Below are 12472 nucleotides of genomic sequence, written 5' to 3' on the forward strand. Positions count from 1 at the left end.
GATTGTAAAAGTTGGTAAAAATCTTCTATCTCCTCCTAACTTACTAAATTCTCCTACTATTTGGATGATTTTCTTGACTTTTCCAGGCACATAACTATCTTGTTCATAATGATAGCATTGTCTTTTCCCAATATTAGTATTTATTATTATTTTCTCTTTTTACTTGGCTTGGCTAGGGAGCTTTGGTGGCCTAGTGACAAGAAACTACACTGCAATCCTGAAGGCACATGGTTTGAGGCCACCAGCTGCTTTGCAGGAGAAGGATGGGAAATCTCCTCCCATGCAACTGTCTCCGAGAAATCTGCCAGAGGGTCAAGTATGGGTCAGTTCTGACTCGACAGTACATAACAACAACAACAACAGTAGCTCGCAAAACAAAATTTTGATGCAGGAAGCATAAAAAAAAAGATGGAAGAAATGTACTCAGTCACACTGTACATTGGCTCACACAGAACCATGTCAGGAAATAGCTTGTGATCAAGAACTAGTGGTGTGGGAGGAAGAAGTCCAAGATGCATTGAAGTCGTTGGTAAAAAATAAGGTGCTAAGAACCACTGGGATACCAATTAACATGTTTCAACAAAGAGAAGCAGCCCTGGATATGCTAACTAGGCTATGACAAGAAATTTGAAGATGACTTAATTGTTCCCATTGCCAAAAAGGTCATCCAACAGAATATGGAAATTATCAAACAATATTACTAGTATCACATGCAAGTAAAATCTTGCTGAAAGTTACTTAAAATCAAATGAATCCTAACTGAAAGGGAATATCAGAAGAATGTCTATTGATGCTTTATTGACAATGCAAAGGTATTTGACTGTGTGGATCACAAGTTATGGCTGACATTGAGAAGAATGGAAATCCCAGAACACTTAATTGTGCTCATGCAAAACCTATACCTGTACCAGGAGGCTATTGAGCAGAGCACTACATGAAACACTGCATGGTTTAAAATTAAGAAGGGGGTGCATCAGGGTTGTATTTTCTCTCCATACCTATTTAATCTCTATGCTGAGCAAATGATATGAGAAGCTGGACTCTACGAAGAGATATATGGCATCAGGATGGAAGAGAGACTCATCAGTAACCTGCGTTATGCGGATGAGGAGGCCTTGAAACACTTGTTGCAGAAGATCAAGAAATGCAACCTTCAGTTGCATCTCAATGTCAAGAAATGTCAAGAAAACAAAGATTCTAACCACTCGATCGATAGGCAACATCATGGTAGGTGGAGAAGAGATTGAAGCTATTAATAATTTCATCTTACTTTGGATTCACAGTTGTGGTACCAGCAATCAGGAAACCAGGAGATGTATTTCATTGGGAACGTCTACAGTTAGGGACCTGTCCAAATTATTGAGGAGTAATGATGTCAAAGTGGGGACTAAAGTGTGTCTGATTCAGGCCTTTGTCTTTCCAATTACTTGCTATGCATCTAAGAGCTGGTCAATGAAATAGGGAGGAGAGAAGAATTGATGCTTTTGAATTATGGTGCTGGAGAAGATCACTGAACATCCTATGAACTGCCAAAGGAACAAATAAAAGCATTTATTTGTAATAGAGGATCAAAGAAAAAGACAAAGACCCTCAAAAAGATGGACTGGTGCCGTGACCACAACAATGGAACTTGAACATGACAGAGATTGTGACAATGGCAGAGGGACAGGGTTTCAAGGTTCAGATCTGTTGTTTATAGGATCATGATGCATGGTAGTCACCTTGATGGCACCTAACGACAATAGTGAATAATTTTGCATTCCTGAGTGAGGTTTTTTTGTTTGTTTTTAACTCACAGCATAATTCTTTTAAAATGTTGCTCATTTTGTTTGTTAATAGTATATTCAGAATAAAAATAAAAATAGTCCATAAATATGAGTTTTGACTTTGTTTCTCCCCTTCTTCTCTCCTCCATCCTTTCCTCCCTCTACCTTTCTTTTATGTGAGGTTTTGGATGGTTTAATGAGGAAGTTTCCTCAGGACCAGCGTTATTTTAATCTGGACCAGCTATACCATCATTTCCAGAATAACCCAGTTAAACTTCTACTTTGCCATAAAATTCTGAATGCTTTATCTTTTTTATAAATTACTTCTGATCTAGTCTTATAAACAATACCTTTTAAGGAGAGACAGCGAGGCTTGGGGATGTTGTTGCTATTAAAGTGTACAAATGGCAGGGCTTTGGGTAATATTAATGCCTTCAACAATGCATTTGCTTCTCCCTTTCTGTATGTGCCAGGGACCATGGCAGATCTAAAGAAGAAGACTATGACTGAAATAGACCTTTTACTTGATGGAGACAGAAGAATACATAATCAACGGTAAGACTGCAAGATAATTCTTTGAAGGCACTGTGTCCCGAATATACAATGTGTACTTGGGGGTCCTAGTGATGTCTTCACTTCTGAGTCATCTTTCTCAGTTCTTCTTCTTTATAATACTTGTCTCTTTACCTGAACTCAGAATGCATGCAGCCTGAAATTCCTCCTCCTTCCACTTATCTCAGTGTCGCTCAGAATCCGAAAAATGTCATGAGATAAGTTGTAACTTCTTGGAAGTCATGAATATTTAGATGAACTGATACAATTTCTACACATAAAATATCTTTTATGCAATTATAGAGACTTCATGAACCTCCTAAAGTTATAAAACCCAGAGGAGTGGCTGCTATCCTAAGACTCAGAATTCGGTTAAAGCCTTAGAGTTCAGATGCCTCTCGGACAACTTCACGCAGTGCAGTGGTAGTAGGCTCACATGCTGTTGTTATTAAGTGCCTTCAAGTTGTAGATGACCCCTAGTGACCCTATGAATGAGTCTTGAACACAAAACTTTCTTCATCTTTTCTCCAAGTACATAGAGTTTCCAGAGAAAAAACTTATTTTGCAAGTGGATGCCACTCCCGAGTCCAAACCCGTTTTATTTGAGAGTTTCACAAAAAGCAGGCCTGAGGGCCTCAAAACGCTTTTTAAATACAAGGCCAAATCCAATCACCTCATGCCCTGTTGTGAACAAAAGCCACACCCTAGCCACAACCTCAAAGCAGAAAACACATATTGGTGTTAAAAATGGATAAATCTTGAGCTCCCAAGAATGTATGAGCAGACATATTCTCCCTCTGTCTCCATTCCAGTATCTCTCTCTCTCTCTTTCTCACACACACACACACATACACAAACTCTCTCTCTCTCTCTCTCTCGGTACAAGGGATATAGCAATATTTCAGATAGTTAAAACAATGAATGAATAATCGTGACAGAAGAAGAGTCCATGGCTTTGATATTGGAGAAGAGTACAGAATATTTATGACCCGCCAAAAGAACAAGCCAGTATGTCTTGAAGAAAGTGTCCTCCTTAGAGACAAGGATGGTGAAATGTTGTCTCATTTACTTGTTAACAGGGGCCAGTCCTTGGCAAAAGATATCATACTGGGAAAGGTGGATGGAGAGAAAAAGAAAGGAAGACCCTCTACAGGATGGATTGACGCAGTGACTGTAAAAATAGCTGGAGCGCATCAGAAGTTGTAAAGATGGGTGACTACCAGTCATAGTCAACTTAATGGCACGTAAGAACAACAACATCCAATCTTTTAAGGATAATAGAATAACCAACTTAAAAGTGAGAATAACTACAAAGATGAGGAAGTCAGTGTTTTAAAAAGAAAAAAATGAATAATAACCTACCTGTGTTTCTGCTATAGAAAAGTCTAGATCTTTTAGTCTTGATTTGCTCTCCTCACTATTACACTCCTCCCCTCCCAACACAGATGATTGTTTAATGTAAAAACTTCAGGACATCGTGAAATGGCCAAGTCCTCCTTCGCAAGTCCCAGTTATCCCTTTTATCTTTCCAAATTTCTCTTGGTCCCAGGATTTGGTTAGCAGTCGACTGCATTAAATTGAATAAATGTCAAAATGATAAACATAACTTTAAAAAGTTAGATACTGACATGAAAAATAGCACTTATTTTCTAATCAAGATTTAAGTCTCATTTTTACTATTTAGCCAGTCCTTGGCTATCACTCCACTTGGCATGTATCAGAGTACTGGCACTTGGCAGTATAGAAATGTTGACCTTCTTGCTGAATCTGAAAGCCACAGGATTTACAAATGTTGATTGTTGCTAACTCCTTATAGCCGCCATCTAGTTGACTGATTCATGGTGACCTTATGTACAAAAGAACAAAATGATGGTGAGTCCTGTTCTCATCTTCGTGATGGGTGGTGTTTTTAAACGTGCTATTAAAGTCATTAGACTAGTTCATCTCACTGAGAGGTTCCTCCATTCTTACTGAACCTCCACATTGCCAAACACAATGTCTTTTTCTAGCTACATGATTTTTTCATTGGAGTATAAATGGTGAGATTGAAGGCATTGTTTTTCCTAACCAATGTCCTAGCCTCAGAGCCCAGAGTAATGCCCACCTCAAAACACACATTCAGTAAGTTCTTGAACGAAACTTTAACCTTGCATCTGTCACTTAGTGACAACTATTATGCGACAGACACAGTGCTGTGTCCTCTATAACATAGAATGTCCGGTTTTCCAGTCCTGCATTCCCATTATACAGATGAATAAACTGATGTTTAAAGAGATTGAATGGCCTACCTAAGGTCTAAGAACAGATTCATAATGTTAAGAAACTGATGCTCATTTCCTGCTGTGTTCTGGGAACAGGCCTTGGGGACAACCCTGGAGAAGTTAAGGAAAGCCTTTATGAGGAGGCCTTCGAAATTGTCAGGTTTTGCATTACTACATACAGCAAAACTAAGTACACAAGTGTAGCTCTTTTTTCTCAAAAGCCTTCTAATACCTTTTGTTTTCATTCAGTCTTTGTCTTCCTACTAGAACTGCCAACAAAAGTGTCTATTCACGCCAACTGGGCCAATGTTACATTCATGTGATTTTCTTACGTTTGTACTCATTCTTGTTCTGCGTTTGTTAGGATTTGAAATTGTGTCACTTTCAAGTGAAACCTTGTGCTCCTGGGAGATTCTCTTGAAAACTTAACATAGACTGGGGCCTCCCAAGTCACAAAACCTACAAGAGCACCATCTCTTGCTCTACAGTGTCAATGAAGGCTAAGTGATGCTGATTATTTCCAGTTATGAAAATTGTTTGCTCTTTAGATGTGGTCTTCTTAGAATTTACATCTAGAAGAATTTACCTATAATTTATACTGAGCATTTTTTCCACTTAGGGGGAAATTCTGAATTGGGAAAAAAAAAAGATTAATCCTACATTCAATATTAAAAGGGAGCTCTGGTGGCCTAGCGGTAAGGGTAAATAATTGCACCATCAGCCCAAAGGTACATGGTTTGAATCCACCAGCATTAGTCTGGGAGAAGGATAGAAAATCTCCCGGCAATTTACAGCCTATGAGTCAGTTACAAATTGACAACATATAACAATATTGCAACAATAAAAGAAAACAAAAAATCCATTACCATTGGGTTGGTTATAACTAACCTCAGAGTAGAATTACAACCATAGGGCTTTCAAGGAGAGATCTATCTATCTATCTATCTATCTATCTATCTATCTATCTATCATCTATCTATCCTCTATCTATCTCTCCATCTCTCTCTCTCTCTCTCTCCATATCTATATATACCATATATATATATCTGTCATCTATCTATCTATCTATCTATCTATCTATCTATCTCTATATACAGTTGTTGATTGCCATCGAGTTGAGCACAACTCATAGAGACCCTATGAACAAAAGGCCTGAAGCATTTCTATAATTATCGCCATTTATCAAAGTTCATAGAGTTTCCAGAGGCACATTGTTTAGGAAGTGGATGCCACTCCCACTTCATATATATATAAAATAAATATATAATACCTATATTAAGGGAGCTGTGACAGTGTAGCCCACAGCGAGTTGAACTGTTAACCCAAAGGCTGTACCTTCTGTGATGGTTTGAACCCACCAGTGGGTCCTCAGGGTTGGGAGGGCAGCTGAGCAATCTCATCTAGTGAGAATTAAAACCTCAGAAATCTGCTGGAGGGTGAGATATGTGTTGGTCTCAACTTGATGGCAGTAAAGGAGAGATAGCTGTGAAAGTTGGATGATGAATAAAGAAGACCAAAGAAGAATTGATGCCTTTATATTATGATGTTGGTAGAGATTAATGAATGTCTCATAGACAGCAGAAAGAACAAACAAATCTGTCTTTGAAGGAATGCAACCTAGGTGCTCTTTAGAAGTAAGGATGTTGAAATTTTGCCCCACATACTTTGAGTATGTTTTCAGAATGAGCCAGTTCTTGGAAAAAAAATATCATGCTTGCAAAAGTAGAGGGTCAGTAAAAGAGAGGAGGACTTCATTCAAGAAGATGAACTGACACAATGACTTTAAAAACGGGCTTGAGTCTGGTAAAGACTGTGAGGACGGCACAGAACGGGGTAGACTTCATTCAATCTGTTGCTCATAAGGTTGCTGTGAGTTGGACTTAACAATACCTAACAAGTCTTAACCTGGTCTAAAGATCTGGATAATTCATAACTTGCATTTGCAGATGATACAGCCTTTCTTGCTAAAGGTGTAGAGGACTTGAGACACTTGCTGTAGGGGGTCAAGGATATAGCCTTCAAAACAGATTGCATCTCAACATCAAGAAAACAAAATTTCTTACCACTGGATCGATAGGCAATATCATGATAGATGGAGGAAAGATTGAAGTTGTCAACAATATTGTCTTGATTGTATCCATAATCCTTAATCGGTAATAATCAGGAGAACAGGAGATGTATTGTACTGGGAAATTCTGCAGTTAGGGACCTCTCAAAATTATTGATGAGCAATGATGTCTGCTTGAGGACTAAGGTGTCCGCAATTTGTGCCATGATCTTTTCAATCACTTGCTATGTAACTGAGAACTGGACAAGAAGTGAAAATGACAGAAGAACTGATGTCTCTGAGCTGTAGCACTGAAGAATAGTGCTGAATATCCCACAGATTGTCAAAAGAACAAACGAATATATCTTGGAGAAAGTGCAGCTAGCGTGTTCCTTGGAGGCAAGTATGATAAAGCTTTGTCTTACATACTTTGTGCATGTTGCTATCCCTTGGAGAGAGACATCATATTTGGGAAGGTGACAAAAGAGAGGAAGGCCCTCAACCAGATAGTCTGACACAGTGACTACTGCAATGGGTTCTATGGTGGCATAAATTGTGAGGATGGCACAGGACAGGACAGGGCTCAGGTCTTTGTTCGTAGGGCCACTATGCGTAGTACTTGACTTGACGGCACGTAACAATAGCAACAACAATATTAACAAAATAGTGTTCTAGAATATACTCCCAAGGTGCTTCTGAGTAAATGTAAATGGCCAAGCTTATGGCTCGTAGCCAAGCACAAATGGTTTGAGCCATCCAGAGAGGTCTTATTGCAAGTACATTCTAGGTAAAATGCAATGCCAGAATGTCATTCAAATTCTTTACCAGAAGAATAGCTACAACAGCCAGAAACTAATGTGGCTTCTACATATGCACTTAATTTGTTGTTGAAGTAGTTTTAAATCCTCAGAAAAAGTTATTTCAGGCTGGCTAAATTATCCACTTAGAAAAGAAATAGTCATCAAATGCAAAGAGCAATCTAACATTTACATATGAAATTTGATTGATAGGAGGCAAATTTGTTCTAATGGAGACATTTCAGGCTTAAGGAACTAATAGAGAGTCTTCTAAAATCTTAAATGCAATTTACAGCCATCCAAAGTGACCAGTATTGCCTTGTATTCCTTTTAAGAAAGATTACAAAACCAAGAATTACCTTAAACTAAGATGAACAAAGTGTGACAAAATTATTTTGCTAATAGAGTGGAGCACTTCTCAGCATTCTGACCTTACAAGATTCTTTCTGGGCCAAAAGGAACCAGATGGAATTAGAAATTCAACCACTTATATTGCCACTGGGTGGCACACTTGGAAATCTGCAGAAAATCTGGACTTTCAAAAAGCCCTTTCCTCCCTCCCTCCAGGCAACTGGGATTTATAAACACTAAGACTGCGGCCCATTGTGATTGCTTTTTCCATGAGTCTGTTTATAAAAGTAAGAAAGTCTGTGGCCTTTCAAGGAGTATAGATTTCAAGCTGCAAGTCTTTGTTCTGATACAAAATAAAATGAAGTAAATTTTAAGTCTGCCTTCATTTTGAGCTGGTGAATGTGAGCAGTGGAGGAAGAGGTGGATTTTGGACATTATTTGTGATGTATTTGTGCTTTGGTGTTATGCTTTATGAGGGAGCTCTGCTGGCCTAGTATGTAGGAAGTTGAATCGCCAACCCAAAGACAGATGGTTCAAATCCACTAGCTGCTTCCAGTTGGAAACATGAGTAGCCTCTTTTAGTACAATTTATAGCCTCTGAACACCTGCTGGAGAGTCAGTTTGAGTCAGTTCAGACTAGACAATAATCAGAAATTTGTTGGTTTTTTTTTAGTTTATTATTCTCTATACTTGGAAGTCAGTGTAGTAGGCTACCAGTAGTCATTTCAATGTAAATTTTAGTTAAAATTAAAAAAATGAAAAGCTCAGTTCCTCCATAACCTTTTTCACATTTCAAATATTCAGGGGCTTTATGTGGCTGATTCTTACCCTATTTTAAAATTCAGATATAGAACATTTCCATGGTCTCAGAAAGTTCTATTAGATAGGGATATTGATAAAATTTTCTAAGATCCTTAAAAGAATAGAGAAACATTGCATGTCTTCTGCTCATGCTAGCTAAAACTTTGGGAAATATTAATGAGCTTCAATTTGGACCAGTAAAAGGGTATAACATTTATCTTGTATATGCATTTTGCAAATCTGCCACATTATGTCACCAAAGTTAAGGAACAGGGATAGATTGATTTACACATTTTGATTGACATCTAAGTTAATGTGGAATCAAGTTTGCATACAACCACTCTCAGTAAAATTCTGATAGTTGAATGTAATCGCTGAGTGAGTCTCATTCTTTCCAAACTGCTTCTTGTTGAGTGTGTGTAGTCGTCTTTATCCCGTAACATCTGCTGTCTGTTTTGTTCTTTATACTATTTTTCCCCCTTAGGTGTTTCATTTAGTCATGCAGGAGGGCTGCTTTCCTTTCTCACCACTGGTCTCTCTGCTAACTCGAAGGGGACAGATGGGGCTGGACTTCCCTCTCTGCCCCCAGCCCCACAGAGCTGGTCCTCAAACGTTGCCTCCCAACGAAGGTATCACTTTCACATGCTGACTGACTGAGCTCTGAGAAGATAATTTGCTTGTGTAATATTTGTGGCAACTCTTAGAAGTTGTGACTATATTTATACGCTGTCAAGGCAGCTTGATGAAAAATGATAATTTCTGGCAGACACATCCTTTTTTCAACAGTGTCTGTCTATTTCCATGTGATTGGCCCTGAGTGGATGGTACAGCCAATTCTCGAAACAGTTACTGCACATGCCTTCTGTGTGGGGCCCTGTGCTGACTACAATAGGGTACAGAAGGGTATTTAAGGCACTGTTAAGGAGCCCTGGTGGTGCAGGTAAAAGTTCCACTGCTAACCAAGTGATTGGTGATTCTAACCTTACACACCTCTCTGCTTCCATAAGGATCACAGCCTTGAAAACTCTACAGAGCTTTACTTGTACCTTGTTACAAGTGCTACTGACCACAAGGATGCTGTGAGTTGGAATGTTGTTGTTATCAACTGACGAGTTTGATGGAACCAACACATAGCTGACTCTCCAGTGGGTTTGCAGAGGAGATCACTGAGAGGATATCACCCATCTTTCTCCCCTGGAACACCTGGTTGATTCGAACAGTGTGCCTTTGGGTTGGCAGCACAGTTCCTTACCACTGGCTCACTACAGCTTACTACTGTTATTGTTAGGCACCATCAAATAACTATGACTCCTAGTGAACCTTTGAACAACAAATCTGTACTGTATTCTGCACCATTATCACAATCTCTATTATGCTTAAGCCAATCGTGACAATCCATCTCACTGAGGGTCTTCTTCTTTGTCACTGTCCCTCTACTTGCCCCAGCATGATGTCTTTCTCTAAGGACTGGTTTCTCCTGAAAATATGCCCAAGGTCAGTGAGATGAACTTCTACCATCTAAGGAGCACCCTGGTTGCACTCCCTTTAAGAAAGATTCATTTGTTATTGTGGCAACCAATAAGAGGTATATTCAATAAATATTCTTTGCCAACACCAAATTTCAAAAGCATTGATTCTTTTTCCATCATCGTTATTTATTGTCCAACTTTCAGATGCAGAGAAAGCAATTGAAAATATCAAAGCTTAGATCAGGCACACTGTAGTCTTTAAGCAGACATCTTTGCTCATTAGAACTTTGGAGAAGTCCTTGAGAGTAGATTTTTCCAGTGCAACATGTCTTTTGATTTCTTGACTGCTACTACATGGATATTGGTTGTGGAACCTAGAAAATTGTTGTAGAGATCCAACCAAGGAAATTCGTTGTGGATCCAAGTAAAATCGTTGATAGTTTCAATCTCAAGTTGGAATAGCAACTCTGAAGTGAGACTATGGGGTTTTATTTTTTAAAAGAGATGGTCCCTGCTCTGGAAGTGCTTATATATACTTACACATTATTTTTTTTTCTTTTATAAAACCTACTGAATGTTTCATTATTTCATTCGCTCATAAAGTTTTAAAACTGTGAATGGCCTGTACGGAAACTGGTTGAGTTGATACGTGTGATTAAGGTGATGAAACAGATTTCATAAGATGTATAGGAAAATCAATCTCAGTTTTCAAAACAGACTCATGTCACCTTTCTTTAGAATATGGCTATCATCCCTGACTGAACACTGGACTCCTTTTGAAAAGTTTGCTTTTAAAAATGCTGCTATTCAAGATGAACACCTGGAGAAGTAGTTCTTAGTGTGGTACTCGGACAAACAACCTTCACATCATCTGGGAACTTGTCAGATAAGCAGCTTCTCACTCAGACCCGCTGAACCAGCAATTCTTTTTCTGGGGTTTAGCAATCTGTCTTTAGACAACATTTTTCAGTGATTTAGACGCTATTTAGAAAACTACTACTGCCCTAGAGATCCTCCTGCTTGGAGATTATGGTCTTTTTAAAAAGCTCTTCAGGTGGTTTTAATTTGTAGTCCGATTTGAGAACCTCTACCTGGTGAGGGCAGAAGAATGATGTGGTCATCAACTATCATAATGACTCTTCTTGTCGTTGTGTACCATCATGTTGGACCCAACCCACAGCTGACCCTCCAGCAGGTTTCCAGAGGCAATAATCACAAGGAAGGAGATTGCTCATTCTCCTGCAGAGCAGCTGGTGGATTAAAACAGCATCACAGGGCAGTTTTACCTTGGGTTTATACGACTTGGTATCAACTTAATGGTTTGGTTTTGGTTTTCTGTAGGGGGAAATAGATTTTAACTTTCTGTTTGATTGAAACTGTTCAGGATGGCATGACATTTGAAAATGAGTTGTTTCACCTACAGTTGGATTGCAGCACACTACCTGAGAGGAATTTTCATGCTCTCAAAGTATGTAAGGATAAAGTGTACTCACTGAGGATTAGAGTGCATGGGAACAATGTTTAGAGTTAACCAACACTTGTTGGAATATAGTCCCTGAACTGGTATCGATCAGTACTATAGAAACATCAGTGTCTAAATGAAGCATCTCGAGTTGATATACAAGCCCTAACATTCTTAGGGATTTTGTTAAGTGCAGATTCTGATTCAATAGATTTGGGGTGGGCCTGAGATGTAACATTTCCAATAATGTCTGAGATGATCTTGCTGCTTCTGGACGGGGACCAGACTTTAGTTATTGTTGTTAGGTGGCATCCAGTCAGAACTAGCTCATAGCTGACCCTCCAGCAGATATTCAGAGGCTGTAAACCCACTGGGATGAGATTGGCCATCTTTCAACCACAGAGCAGGTGGTGGCATTGAACCACATGTCTTTAGGTGTGCAGAGCAACTCCTTAATGTTAGATCACCAGAGCTCTCTAAACATCATTTACTTGTATAATGAATGTGGTTTATTATGGAACGCTGTTACTCTACTTTTGAATCTACAAATGAAAATATTTCTTATGTCACATCACAATAAATCACTCACTAGTAATTTGAGGATTTTGAGCAGTTGACTTTTTGTTTCTACGAAGATGAATTACTAATGCAAAATAATTTTTAAAACAAGAATTTATGGAAGTCTCCTTGGTCTTAGTGCTTTTGTATCGTTGAGCCAGAACCGACCCTTAGCTGACCCTCAGGCAGGTTTTTAGAAGCAGTTAATCACGTGGGCGGAAATCGCTCATCCTACACCCGTGGAGCAGCTAGTGGCCTCGAACTGCATGCTTTTGGGATTGCAGTGTAGCTTCTTGCCACTAGGCCGCCAGAGCTTCCTATTGTCTTAATAAGAATGTTTATTCCTAAATACCACAGCTAAAACCTACTATTGACTTAATCTGCATCTTTAGTTTGCTTGGCTCCATA

General features: G+C 38.9%; 1 pseudogene; it reads right to left on the minus strand.

The window, feature by feature from the left end:
• LOC102863841 overlaps positions 1-12472 on the minus strand; it is a 78707-nt pseudogene that overhangs the window by 33087 nt on the left and 33148 nt on the right.

This window comes from Elephantulus edwardii, unplaced genomic scaffold (genome assembly GCF_000299155.1).
Source record: "Elephantulus edwardii isolate Elephantulus edwardi_28Jun2011 unplaced genomic scaffold, EleEdw1.0 scaffold00182, whole genome shotgun sequence".
NCBI lineage: Eukaryota > Metazoa > Chordata > Mammalia > Macroscelidea > Macroscelididae > Elephantulus > Elephantulus edwardii.